Consider the following 12,347-nt stretch of genomic DNA (forward strand, 5'->3'; position numbering starts at 1 on the left):
AAGGAGACATCAATCTGAAGCATGTTCGTACCGATAAGCAATTGGCGGATAGATTCACCAAACCGCTTGATGAGAAAGTATTTTGCCGTTTGAGAGGTGAACTGAATATCATTGATGCCTCAAACTTGGAGTAGAAACTCCATTTGAATACATGCAGGGCATGAGCCTTTTATAACTAATCCTCGATACTTCTCTTATGATGATGATCATATGTCTTGGATCTATACTTGTACCCTTGCATGTTATCTAACCCTTGTAGGTACTTGGATGATCCCAAATATATGATATTGCAAGTCACTTACATTTTAAGCAATCTCGACATCACCAAGTTCCAATGATACGGATGTTGAATGCAAGGAAGCATGAACCCACTCAACCTATCTTGACAATTTCTATATATCAAATTACAATTGATATCAAGTTTCATGATTTTCATGTTGGATACACAAGTGCTTTTCCTTGCAAGACTAGCCCATGTAGGCAGATGAACTCAAACTACAAGTGATGTTCCCCAACTCTTGATGAACTACATCTACCATGAGCATCCAACACAAGTTCGACTACATGATCAAGATCAACACCACAACCCAAGGTATGTCACTCCATCTTAGAGAGGCTTTGACCCAAATCATGAGTCAAAGCAACTCAACAAGATGTGAACACATCAAAATGCATAAATAAAAAATGGTAACCCCATTTTGAGCTTAAAGGATGAGTATGACCTATGATCAAGTGCTATCACTTGACTCCTTAGTCAATATACTCTAATATAGGTTACTTTGTCACTGAATCCTTCTAGATGAAGTTCTCTAGTGTTTCTTCATGTTCTTGCAGATGTTTCTCGCTATTGTCCTTTTATCAAAAAAAAACTTCATCTAGGTCTCTTTTCTTATGTATGTTTTTCTGTGTAACTTCTGTTTCTAATTCCTTGAAAATCCTTGTGAGATTAAAATTTTCAAGTGAGCTGAGTTGACAAAAAAGTTCCTCTGCAATGAACTCGGACACACCGATCCAAGCCTACCGGCTAGACCAAACTATAAGAATATCTTGTAGATAGTCCATTGGTACAACCGACATGGACTACTCAGTCTGACCGATATGCATCATCCATGACATTGCCAACTTGGTGCCACCGATGGAAACATATTGGCGTTACTGATTTCACTAATAAGAGAACTTTTTGCCATAGCATTCTGCATATTCAATTTCTTGTCCAGCTCCACTCAATGATTCTTATCCTCTACCTGCATCTTAAACTACATGTTACATTGTAGTGTGTCTCAAGGACCACACCTAGTTGACTCATGCTCCAGGAGCACCCTTCTTGGAAATTGATGTCAAAGGGGGAGAGAGAGCACATCAAATCTCTGATTTTCTCTCACCCTACCTTCTCCCATTATCCAATATCAGATTCAGGGGGAGAAAGAGTCCATATCTAGTGGTAGAAAATCTTTGGAATTCATTGCATATCTTTTAAATCTGGGACATGTTAGTATCTAAATAGAGTACCTAGTACTCACGCATTACATGTCATCCCAGTCTTGGTACTCTTGTGGTTTCCTGAAATTGCTTTATCCTGAGTATTCTTGTGTTATGTAACCTTGATTTCTCAAGTCCACTCCTTCTAAAGCCAGCCCAAGACCACAAAGTAAGTATATGCATCATACGCATGTGCATGATGATCTCTTGCTGATGTACATATTGTTTGCAAGAAGGATTCATGAACATGGAGGTACCCTTCCTATACACATCATTTGCTCTAACGCATATAGCCAAGATGCATGTCCCTCATTGCTTTATCCGCCATGCTTCTTTCACATTTTCTCATATTCTATCTTTGCATGATTGCATATATGTAGGGGAGCCTATGTATGCTACATGTATTTCAAAAGCTTTACTTGTTACTCTTCATATCTTTTATCTAAAGCTTTGATGTATGTTGTCATCAATTACCAAAAAGGGGGGAGAATGAAAGCACAAGCGCTCCCTGGGTGATTTTGGTAATTAGTGTCAACATATCTCTTGTTGGACTAATACTTTTATCTAGTATATTTCAAGCGAGTTCAAATATGGCGTGGTAAAGACAAGAGGACGTGGACCCCCCTCAAAATGCTAAGGACAAAGGTTGGCAAAAGCTCAAGACTCTTCATTTATATTTTAGTGATCCAAGATCACATTGAGTCCATAGGAAAGCCAATACTATTAAAATGAGATGAGGTGTTGCTTAAAGGTCTTCTTGCTCAAAGTGCTTAGTGATATTGCTCGAAAAACCCTCAGCCGCTTTCTCATTTCCAAGTCTGTCCAAAACTCAAAGTCAAACTCGGCCCCACCGAAATGATCAATCCGGTGCCACCGAGTTCAGTTGACATAGCCATTGCCAGAAATCCTAGCAATTCAGTTACACTGATACGGATCTCGGTGAGGGAGTCATGGACTAGGGGGTCCTCGGGGCGACGGCCCATTGTGCATGGGCCGGACTGGTGGAACCGTACTATGACAGGTGATCTATTAAGCCGTGGTGTGCCCTCCAAGTCAAGAAGGCATAGGATCTCTTTGATTCCTATTGTAGTCTATCTTCGGTAACCCTAACCCTATCAGCGTCTATATAAACCGAGGGTTGTAGTCATTAGGGTTAAAGAGCTATCTTCAGCCCCCGTAGCCTAGGGTTTAGCTCATACTGATCTCGAGGTAGATCTACTCTGTAAACTCCATCATACACTCAATATAATAAAGCAGGACATAGGGTTTTACCTCCTCGAGAGGGCCTGGACCTAGGTAAATACTGTGTTCGTCATCTCCTGTTACCCATTTATCCTAGATCCATAGCTCGGCACCCCCTACCCCAATGTTTGCTGGTTTTGACACCAACACTCAGTCTCACCAAGATGGCCTTGCAAGCTCGCTATTGCCTGTTACTGTATTTTGGTCTCACCGAAATGTGCAATCGGTCCCACCGAGTTTGCTTGACTAACTCTCTATTTGCTCTTTGCTGAAATCGGTCTCACCGAGTACAAACAATCCGTCTCACCGAGATGAGGTTTTGCCCTAGCCCTAGCTCATCGGTCCCACCAAGTTGTTCCAGTCGGTCCCACCGAGATTCCTAACGTTCACATTTGTACTAAATCGGCCTCACCTAGTTCTTCTATTTGGTCAGACCGAGTTGGGTCAAATGCGTGTAACGGTTGGATTTTGTGTGGAGGCTATATATACCCCTCCACCCCCTTCGGCATTTGAGAGAGAGCCATCAGAACGTGCCTACAATTCCATTACTCATTTTCTGAGAGAGAACCACCTACTCGTGTGTTGAGACCAAGATATTCCAATCCTACCACTAGAATCATGATCTCTAGCCTTCCCCAAGTTGCTTTCCTCTCAAATCATCTTTCCACCATAGCCAAATCTGTGAGAGAGAGAGTTGAGTGTTGGGGAGACTATCATTTGAAGCACAAGAGAGAGTTCATCATCAACACACCATCTATTACCTTTTGGAGAGTGGTGTCTCCTAGATTGGTTAGGTGTCGCTTGGGAGCCTCCAACGAGATTGTGGAGTTGAACCAAGGAGTTTGTAAGGGCAAGGAGATCGCCTACTTTGTGAAGATCTACCCGAGTGACGCAAGTCCTTCGTGGGCGATGGCCATGGTGGGATAGACAAGGTTGCTTCTTCATGGACCCTTCGTGGGAGGAGCCCTCCATGGACTCACCCAACCGTTACCCTTCGTGGGTTGATGTCTCCATCAACGTGGATGTACGATAGCACCACCTATCAGAACCACACCAAAAATCTTCGTGTCTACATTGCATTTGCACACTACAATCCAACCCCTTTAATTTCTTGCAACTAGCATGTTTTACTCTTTCCACTGCTCATACCCTTGCCATGCTTGCTTGAAATGTATTGTGAATGCTTATACTTGTGCTAAAACTCCACCTTAACTTGAAGAACTTAAAAACTGCCACTTTTGCTTGTTGAGGGTCTAATCACCCCCTCTAGACACCTCTTCTCGATCCTTTCAATTGGTATCAGAGCATTGGTCTCCATTGGTTTCGTTTAATCACCATTGGAGGAAGATGGACAAGTCTACGATTAGGTGTATTAGATGTAGAGTGCCTATTGTTGACGGAGAGTTCTTCAATAGTCTAAATGGGATTCTTGAAATGTCCATTGCTTTTCATAAAATGAATCCTAGTGATCCTAAATTTGGCGATTGTCTAGTTGAGCTTTGTGACCTCATGCATGTCAAAGGAGATGTTGGAGTCATTAGTAGCATCATCTCTCAAGTCATTAGAATTCATAAAGATGCACATTGTCATGGTCATAAATCTAAAGAATAACTCTCTTTAGGTGATGATCAATCACAAGATGATGTTCAACATGGATATTATGATGAGGATGATGATAGTGACTTTGATCTTGATGAGTCAATGAGACACTTTGGTCTTATGGCTAACCTTCATGGTTACATGGCCGGAGGAAAGGAATGGGTTCTTGATAGTGGATTTACCAATCACATGACCGGAGACAAGGATATGTTTTGCTTGCTGAGAACAACGATCCGCGAAAGCATGTCACTTTTGGTGATAACTCGAAGCGTTAGGTGGTTGTCCTTGGTAAGGTGGCCATCTCACATGACAGCTCCATCCAAAATGTTATGCTCGTTGAATCTCTTGGCCACAATTTACTTTCCGTATCTAGACTAGCCGATTTCGGTTTCAATGTTCTGTTCATTGAAGTTGATTGCCAAGTGTATCGAAGAGACAATCATAATATGGTATTTACCGGTATACGTAGAGGTGATCTATACATTATTGATTTCACTAAAATAGCTCAACCTAGAACTTGCTTAATTGCTAAATCGTCTAATGGTTGGTTGTGGCATAGAAGGTTAGGTCACGTGGGCATGCGAGATCTTCATAATCTTATTAAAGGTGATCATGTCCTTGGTGTTAAAGATGTCATATTTGAGAAGGACAAATTTTGCAGTCCTTGTCAAGCATGAAAACAAGTTGGAGGAATTCATCCCATGAAGAACATCATGACCACGAGAAGACTGCTCGAGCTACTTCACATGGATCTTTTTGGTCCCAATGCCTACAAGAGTCTCGGTGGTAACTCATTCGTATTGGTTATTGTTGATGATTTTTAAAGATTTACGTGGGTGTTCTTTCTTGATGATAAATCGCAGGTCCAAAAGATCTTCAAGAACTTCGCTAGGAAGGCTCAAAATCAATTTGAAGTGAAGATCAAGAAGGTTCAGAGTGACAACAGAACAGAGTTCAAGAACGCCAATGTGGATACGTTTCTTGACGAAGAAGGGACTTCACATGAGTTCTCGGCTACGTACACACCTCAACGAAACAGAGTTGTTGAGAGGAAGAACTGGACACTTATTGCGATGGTGAGAAGGAAGCTTGATGAATACAAGATGCCAAGACACTTTCTGGCGGAAGCGGTTGAGACAGCTTGTCATGCAACAAATCGACTATACCTTCACAAGCTTCTCGGCAAGACGACATACGAGCTTCTCGGCAAGACGGCATACGAGCTTCTCACCGATAACAAACCCGAAGTTGGATAGTTTCGAGTATTCGGCTTAGGGTATTACATGGCTCAAACTCTCACACCTACCGTGTCTACAATAATTTCGCCCGAAAGGTTGAAGAGACGGTAGATGTGAAGTTTGATGAATCTAACGGCTCACAAGTAGAGCAATTGCCAATCGATGTAGGAGATAGAGATCCTTCGGAAGCCATTCAAGACTTTTCTGGTGGCAAGGTTCGCCAACGAAGGTGAAGGAGAGTACCTTTTCCGTTCAAGTGGAAGCCTCAACTTCACGACCAGGTGAACCACAAGTTGACTTGGAGGCATCCATAAGTGGAACACGTCAAGATAAAGGAAATGAGGAAGTACAACAAGATGAACCTCATCGTCCTCCTTCTCCACCTCCACAGGAGAACAACAAAGCCAACAACAATGAAGAAGGACAAGAAGAACAATATAATGAAGAGGATGTTCCACCTCGAACCAAACAAAATCTCTCACGAGTTAGAGCAAGAGTCTCAAGAGATCATCCCGTAAAACAAACTTTGATGATATTCAAACCTGGATAATTACTCGCTCTAAAACTCATTTGGCCAACTTTTGTGAAGATTACTAATTCATTTCTAGTATTGAACCTATGAAGGTTGAAGAAGCTCTTGATGATCTGGATTGGGTGAACGCTATGCATGAAGAGCTACAAAATTTCGAGAGGAATCAAGTATGGACATTGGTTGAAAAGTCAAATGACAACCACAATGTTATTGTAACCAAATGGGTGTTTTGAAATAAGCAAGATGAGGATGGAAAACTTGTATGCAACAAGGCCTGTCTCATCACCCAAGTCTACACTCAAGTCGAAGGTATAAACTATGGTGACACATATGCCCCCGTTGCTAGACTTGAGTCCATACGCATCTTACTTGCTTATGCCAATCATCATGATATGACTTTGTACCAAATGGACATTAAAAGTGCTTTTCTAAATGGTGAAATTAAGGAGGAAGTTTATGTTAAATAATCTCTCGGCTTTGTTAATCCTAAGAAACCTGATCATGTTCTCAAACTTCACCAAGCTCTTTATGGTCTTAAACAAGCTCCTAAAGCATGCTATAAATGCTTGACAGTTTCTTATTGAAAAAGGCTTTGAAATTGGGAAGATTGATTCTATACTTTTTACTAAAAGGGTTAATGGTGAATTCTTTGTGTGCCAATTTATGTGGATGATATCATATTTGCTTCAACTAACTCTCATTTTAGTGAAAAGTTTCGAAGGCTAATGTTGGAAAAGTTTGAGGTCTCTATGATGAGTGAACTCAAATTCTTCCTTGGTTTGCAAATCAAGCAAACTAAGGAAGTTACCTTTGTTTCTCAAACAAAGTATACCAAGGACGTTTTCAAGAAGTTCAAGATGCAAGAAAGCAAAGGTATGAAAACACCCATGCCTACTAGTGGAAATCTTGACTTGACTAAGGATGGTAAACAAGTTGACCAAAAGGTTTACCGCTCTATGATTGGTTCATTGTTATATCTATGTGCCTCCCATCCCAATATTATGCTAAGTATGTGCATGTGTGCACGATATCAAGCGCCCCTAAAGAATGTCATCTGAAGGTTGTGAAAAGAATAGTGAGATAGTTAATTCATACACCAAAGTTTGGCATTTTCTATCCTAAGAGGTCTTCTTTTGATCTTGTTGGCTACTCCGATTCGGACTATGCCGGTGACAAGGTTGATAGAAAGTCCACTTCAGGCACTTGTCAATTTCTTGGTAGAACACTTATATCTTGGTCCTCCAAGAAACAAAACTTTATATCCTTATCCACCACCAAAGCGGAATACAATGCCGTCGGATCATGTTGTGCTCATTTACTTTGGATGACCCACAACCCTTAAGGATTATGGGATATATGTGAAACATGTTCCATTGCTTTGTGACAATGAAGGTGCTATTGAGGATTCTCACAATCCATTGCAACATTCTCGAACTAAGCATATTGAAGTTCGCCATCATTTCATTCGAGATCATGTTGCTAAAGGAGATATCATTCTTAAGCATGATCGTACGATAAGAAATTGGCGGATATATTCACCAAACCACTTGATGAGAAAGTAATTTTCCGTTTGCGAGGTGAATTGAACATCATTGCTGCCTCAAACTTGTAGCAGAAACTCCATTTGGATACATGTAAGGCATATGCCTTTTTTGAGTAATCCTTGCACTACAAAAAAAGACACATCCATGACATTTTGGGCCGAATGAAAATTTTCTCTATCATACTTATGACATTTCTATGACGATAATTGTGACAAAACCCAGTATCATCATAAATGTGGTGGGCTCCTACTTCTATGACAAAAAATCATGACCGAAAATGGGCTTTTCATCCTGGGCGGGCTGGAGACGCAGCTGCATGAGATTCTTTGGACCGTCCATGGCGGAAAAAACATGGTAGAAGTGAGGGCGAGGAAAATATCGGGGAGTTCCCGGCTACGGTGGGTGGTCGGCGGCCGAGCAATGTGCGTTTCTCTCATACATGTACGTGCGTGTGTGCGAGGCATTGGGATCTAACTGAACCCAAGCGAGGTGTTGGGCTCTAACTGAACCTGAGCGATTGCACTAGATACGTTAATGAACCCGAGTGATTCCTTCGCTACTGCTGCTAACTAAAGCCGATCGAACCCTGCGGCCTCCTTCCCTTGATGAACAGTGAGTGTTGGTGGGGGGTTTGGATGAACAGTTCCCGGTGGGGGTGGATGAACAGGACCCCGTGGTGTTGCCTCTGGATGAACAGGACCCCGATCGATCGAGCCGGTTGGGGCTGGATGAACAGGCCCCCGTGGAGGGCTGGATGAACAGGACGACCCCGTGGAGGGCTGGTTGAACAGTAGCCGGGGGAGGGCTGGATGAACAATAGCCTGTGGAGGGGTGGCTGAACAGGACCCCGTGGAGAGGGCTGGTTGAACAGTAGCCGGTGGAGTAGCGCGCAGTGGAGGCTAGATGAACAGGAGGCCGTGGATGAACAGTCACAGGTGGAGGCTGGAGGAGGTCGACGGTGGATGAACAGTAGCCCGTGGAGGCTGGAGGAGGTCGATAGTGGAGATGATCAGTATCCCATGCAGTCCTGTTTTGCGGTACGCCACACCTCCCCTGATGAATAGGACCCCCGTTTCGACCGTAGCGCTCCAACACAAGTTTGTTTCCTTCGTTTTGCGGTACACCACATCCTTATTACGCACAAAAAATTAATACTCCCCATGCTAGCTGGGACCCAACATAGTGGGAGGCTGACCTGTGGGCCTACTAAGTTGATATAGCTGCTGGGTCTGAACCGTCAGCGGGGGGAAGTGTTTTTCGTTAAATATAGAGGCCCTTCTGGTGGGTCCCAGATGTCAGCTGGAGGAATCATTATTTTGCACGTAATAAGGAGGCATTTCCTTGTGTGCGGCTGTGGACCTAGCTATCAGCCTTTCCACGTATAGTCCATGTCGGATGGAAGTCGTTCCTTGAAACACATTCACCACGCCGCGCTGAGAGCACCAGGGCGGTGGACGACGACAAGGCCTAGAAAGGGGACGCGGAGCCGGGGAAGACGCGGCAGTGGATGCCCACGCAAAGAGGAGTACGAGGATTCACTAGTTCGACTTTGGTATGAGGTTGCCGTCGCCGCAGAATAACAGGGGGTGTGGGTGAGTATAGGGATGGCCTGGCCAGTGGTGGGAGTAGTAGGGGGCGATGAGGCCTCCACGGTAGCACAACCAGCCACGGGAGGCAGGAGCAGGCGGCACGACTAGTGCTGCTTTGGGCGGCTGGAGCAAGAAGACCAGAGGTTGAAGAAGCACGATGGCCGTTGGATGGGCATCGTGCGGTCACTACAGCTAGAATCGTTTATATTGACTAAGTTGACAAAGCCCTTGGTATGCGTCAACTTAGTAGGCCCACAGGCTAGCCTACGAAATGGTGCGCCCCAGATGTCAGGGGGAGGATTCATTTTTTGGGCGGCCAAAGCTAGAATATTCGAGATTGAAGAAGAAGCACAACATCCGTTGGATAGACATCCAACGGCCGCTGCTGCTAGAACCGTGTGTTGACTATAAGTTGACAAAGCCTTACATACGTGTCAACTTCTTTTTTTTAGGGGATGCATCAACTTAGTAGGCCCACAAGTGTGTGGCAGAGAACTTATAGCCCATTTGCGATTTGTAAGAATGTACAGCCCATTTTTGAATTCTAATGGAATTTACTACAGCCCATTTACAGTTAGTTAAAAGTACAACCCATTTTCTAGCTAGGACAATGATTAATAATTTCAACCAACCATTCAAGAGATAATTCAACAAAATTTCCAACATTTTGATGGGATCCGAAATATTTTTATCCTGAAATTTCTAGTCAGATTAAATATAAATTTGTATTACGTAAAAATCCAACATTGCGCATGCAACAATTAAAAATTAAGATTTTCAAAATCCAAAAATAATATTTTATAAACTAATTACGTGTTTGGTGCATTTTTTTATAGTTACTGCCTAGTTTTTATAATTACATCCCATTTATTATTTCTTAAAGCCCATTTTCCTGTTAAGACTAATGCATCCCTCCTAGGAAAGATTTGTAGCCCAGCGGGGCGGAGAATAACAAGTTGACCTTGCCTGGGTATTCCTTAAAAATGTATAGCTGGGCTAGCCATTTTCATCTTGAAAAAAACAATATGGGCTGGATATCTGGCCTGGTCTAGATGGGCCACAACCCGCCCAGTTAATACTCTGCTCTCCTCTGAACAACAATGAAAACATCGCTCAAGGAAAACTCTGCAGTGCACACACCTCAAAAACACAAATACTGCTTGAGCCGCTTGGTCCCAGCTGTCGGCCGCACCTTGTGCAATTCTCTCGTTTATATTGACTACATAGGTTGACAATGGTGTGGGACCGTGATGTCAGGAAACCAGGAGGAAGCAGAAAAAAATATAGTTGTACATAATAACGAGGCACTTGCGTACATACGGCTATGGCCCTAGTGGGTCCCTACTGTCATCCAGTCAAAATAAAGTCCTCTCCTGAATCCTCATGTTCGTTGACCATGTTAACAATGCTCGGCGCCACGACGAGCGCAACAACTCAAAGGATGATGGAGAGGGCCTCGCGGGCCCTAAGGATGGCCTGATACAGCGTCCGCTGCTCATTCAGGAAGCCAGGATCATCAGACACCTATGAGCACCTTCGAGAGACTGAGACGACATGAAACAGTAAGGCTGCTCTTGGGAGCTCTGGTTTATTTCACACCTATATTAAGATACAAGTGTAATTTACTCATCATTGAAAACAACATGTAAAATACAGGCGTAATGAAACCGAGTGTAACGCCCGGATTCGATGCGCCAGGTGTCTGCCAGTTATTCGCCGTAGTTGCCATGTCATTTGCTTGCGTGTTGCATTTTGCCATGTCATCATTCGCATTGTGTCATCATGTGCATTGCATTGCATCGCATTCGTGTTCGTCTCATGCATCCGAGCATTTTCCCCGTTGTCCGTTTTGTGATCCGGCACTCCATGTCCTCCGGCGTTCCCCTTTTGTCTCTCGTTGTGAGCGGGTGTGAAACTTTCTCGGAATGGCCCTAGCCTTGCCAAGTGGCCTTGGTATAGCACCGGTAGACCGCCTGTCAAGTTTCGTGCCATTTGGAGGTCGTTTGATACTCCAATCGTTAACCGCGTAGCCCGAAACCCCCATTTCTCTTTGCAGCCCAACACCCCTCCAAAGTGGCCCAAAACCCATCCAACTCCCCTCCATGATCTCGGTCGTTCGATCACGATCGCGTGGCCAAAAACCGCTCCTCATTTGGACTCTCCTAGCTTCCTCTACCTATAAATATGTGTCCCTCCCCGTCCAAAACGTAGACGAAACCCTAGCCCCGCTCCCCTCGCGCGCCGGACATGTCCACTCCGGCCGGACATGTCCAGCTTCCACCTCACCCCGGCAAATCACGCGCCGCCACGTCACCCCGCCGCCCCTCTCCTCCAACCGCGCCTTGCCACCTGTCCCCGCCGGCCTTCTCTCTCCTCCCCGCGTCGCCGCGGCCCTGCGGGCCCACGGCCGGCCCGCCCGGCCCGACCGCGTGCCCCGCCGCCTCCCATGCTAGCCCGGCAGCGCCGCCGCCCGGCCCGGCCGCCCTCCTCCGCCCGCCGCCCGGCGACCGCCATCCCCGACCGGCCCCTCGCCGGCGCCTTCCTCCGGCGTAGCCCGCGCCGCCCCGCCGCTTCCCGTGCCACGCCGCCGCTCGGCGCCCCGCTGGCGTCTCGCCTCCGGCCGCGCTCGGCCCCGCGCGCCGCCCGGTGCCTTCGGCCCCGCCGCCGGAGCGCGCCTCCGCGCCGGCCTCCGCCCTGCCGCCATCCGACCTCGCCGGACCGCCGCCGTTGCGTCCGGGTCCGCCCCGACCCGATCCGCGCCGGACCCGACCCGCGCCCGGATCCATCTCGCCTGACCCGATCCGCGTTGACTTTTCCCCCGAGGTCCAAATCTCTCCAAGTCCCCGAATCTGTGACATTATCATGCCATGTTCATTGCATCGTTTCTCTGCATCCGTAGCTCCATTTTGTGCGTGTAACATGTCAAATTGTTCATATCGACGAGTACTTCATTTCATTCCATTGCATCATATTCATTTGATCTCATCTTGATGCCTGAATAATCGTTGCAAGAGTGCTTCATAATGTTTTCTGCTGTCTGTTAACAGAACGAGCTCATTTGTCATTTTTGCCATGATTGATGTGTGCATGCTATGAGGTTGATGTCTACATGTGTTTTGATCTA

The sequence above is a fragment of the Triticum aestivum genome, chromosome 4B (assembly GCF_018294505.1).
Source record: "Triticum aestivum cultivar Chinese Spring chromosome 4B, IWGSC CS RefSeq v2.1, whole genome shotgun sequence".
NCBI lineage: Eukaryota > Viridiplantae > Streptophyta > Magnoliopsida > Poales > Poaceae > Triticum > Triticum aestivum.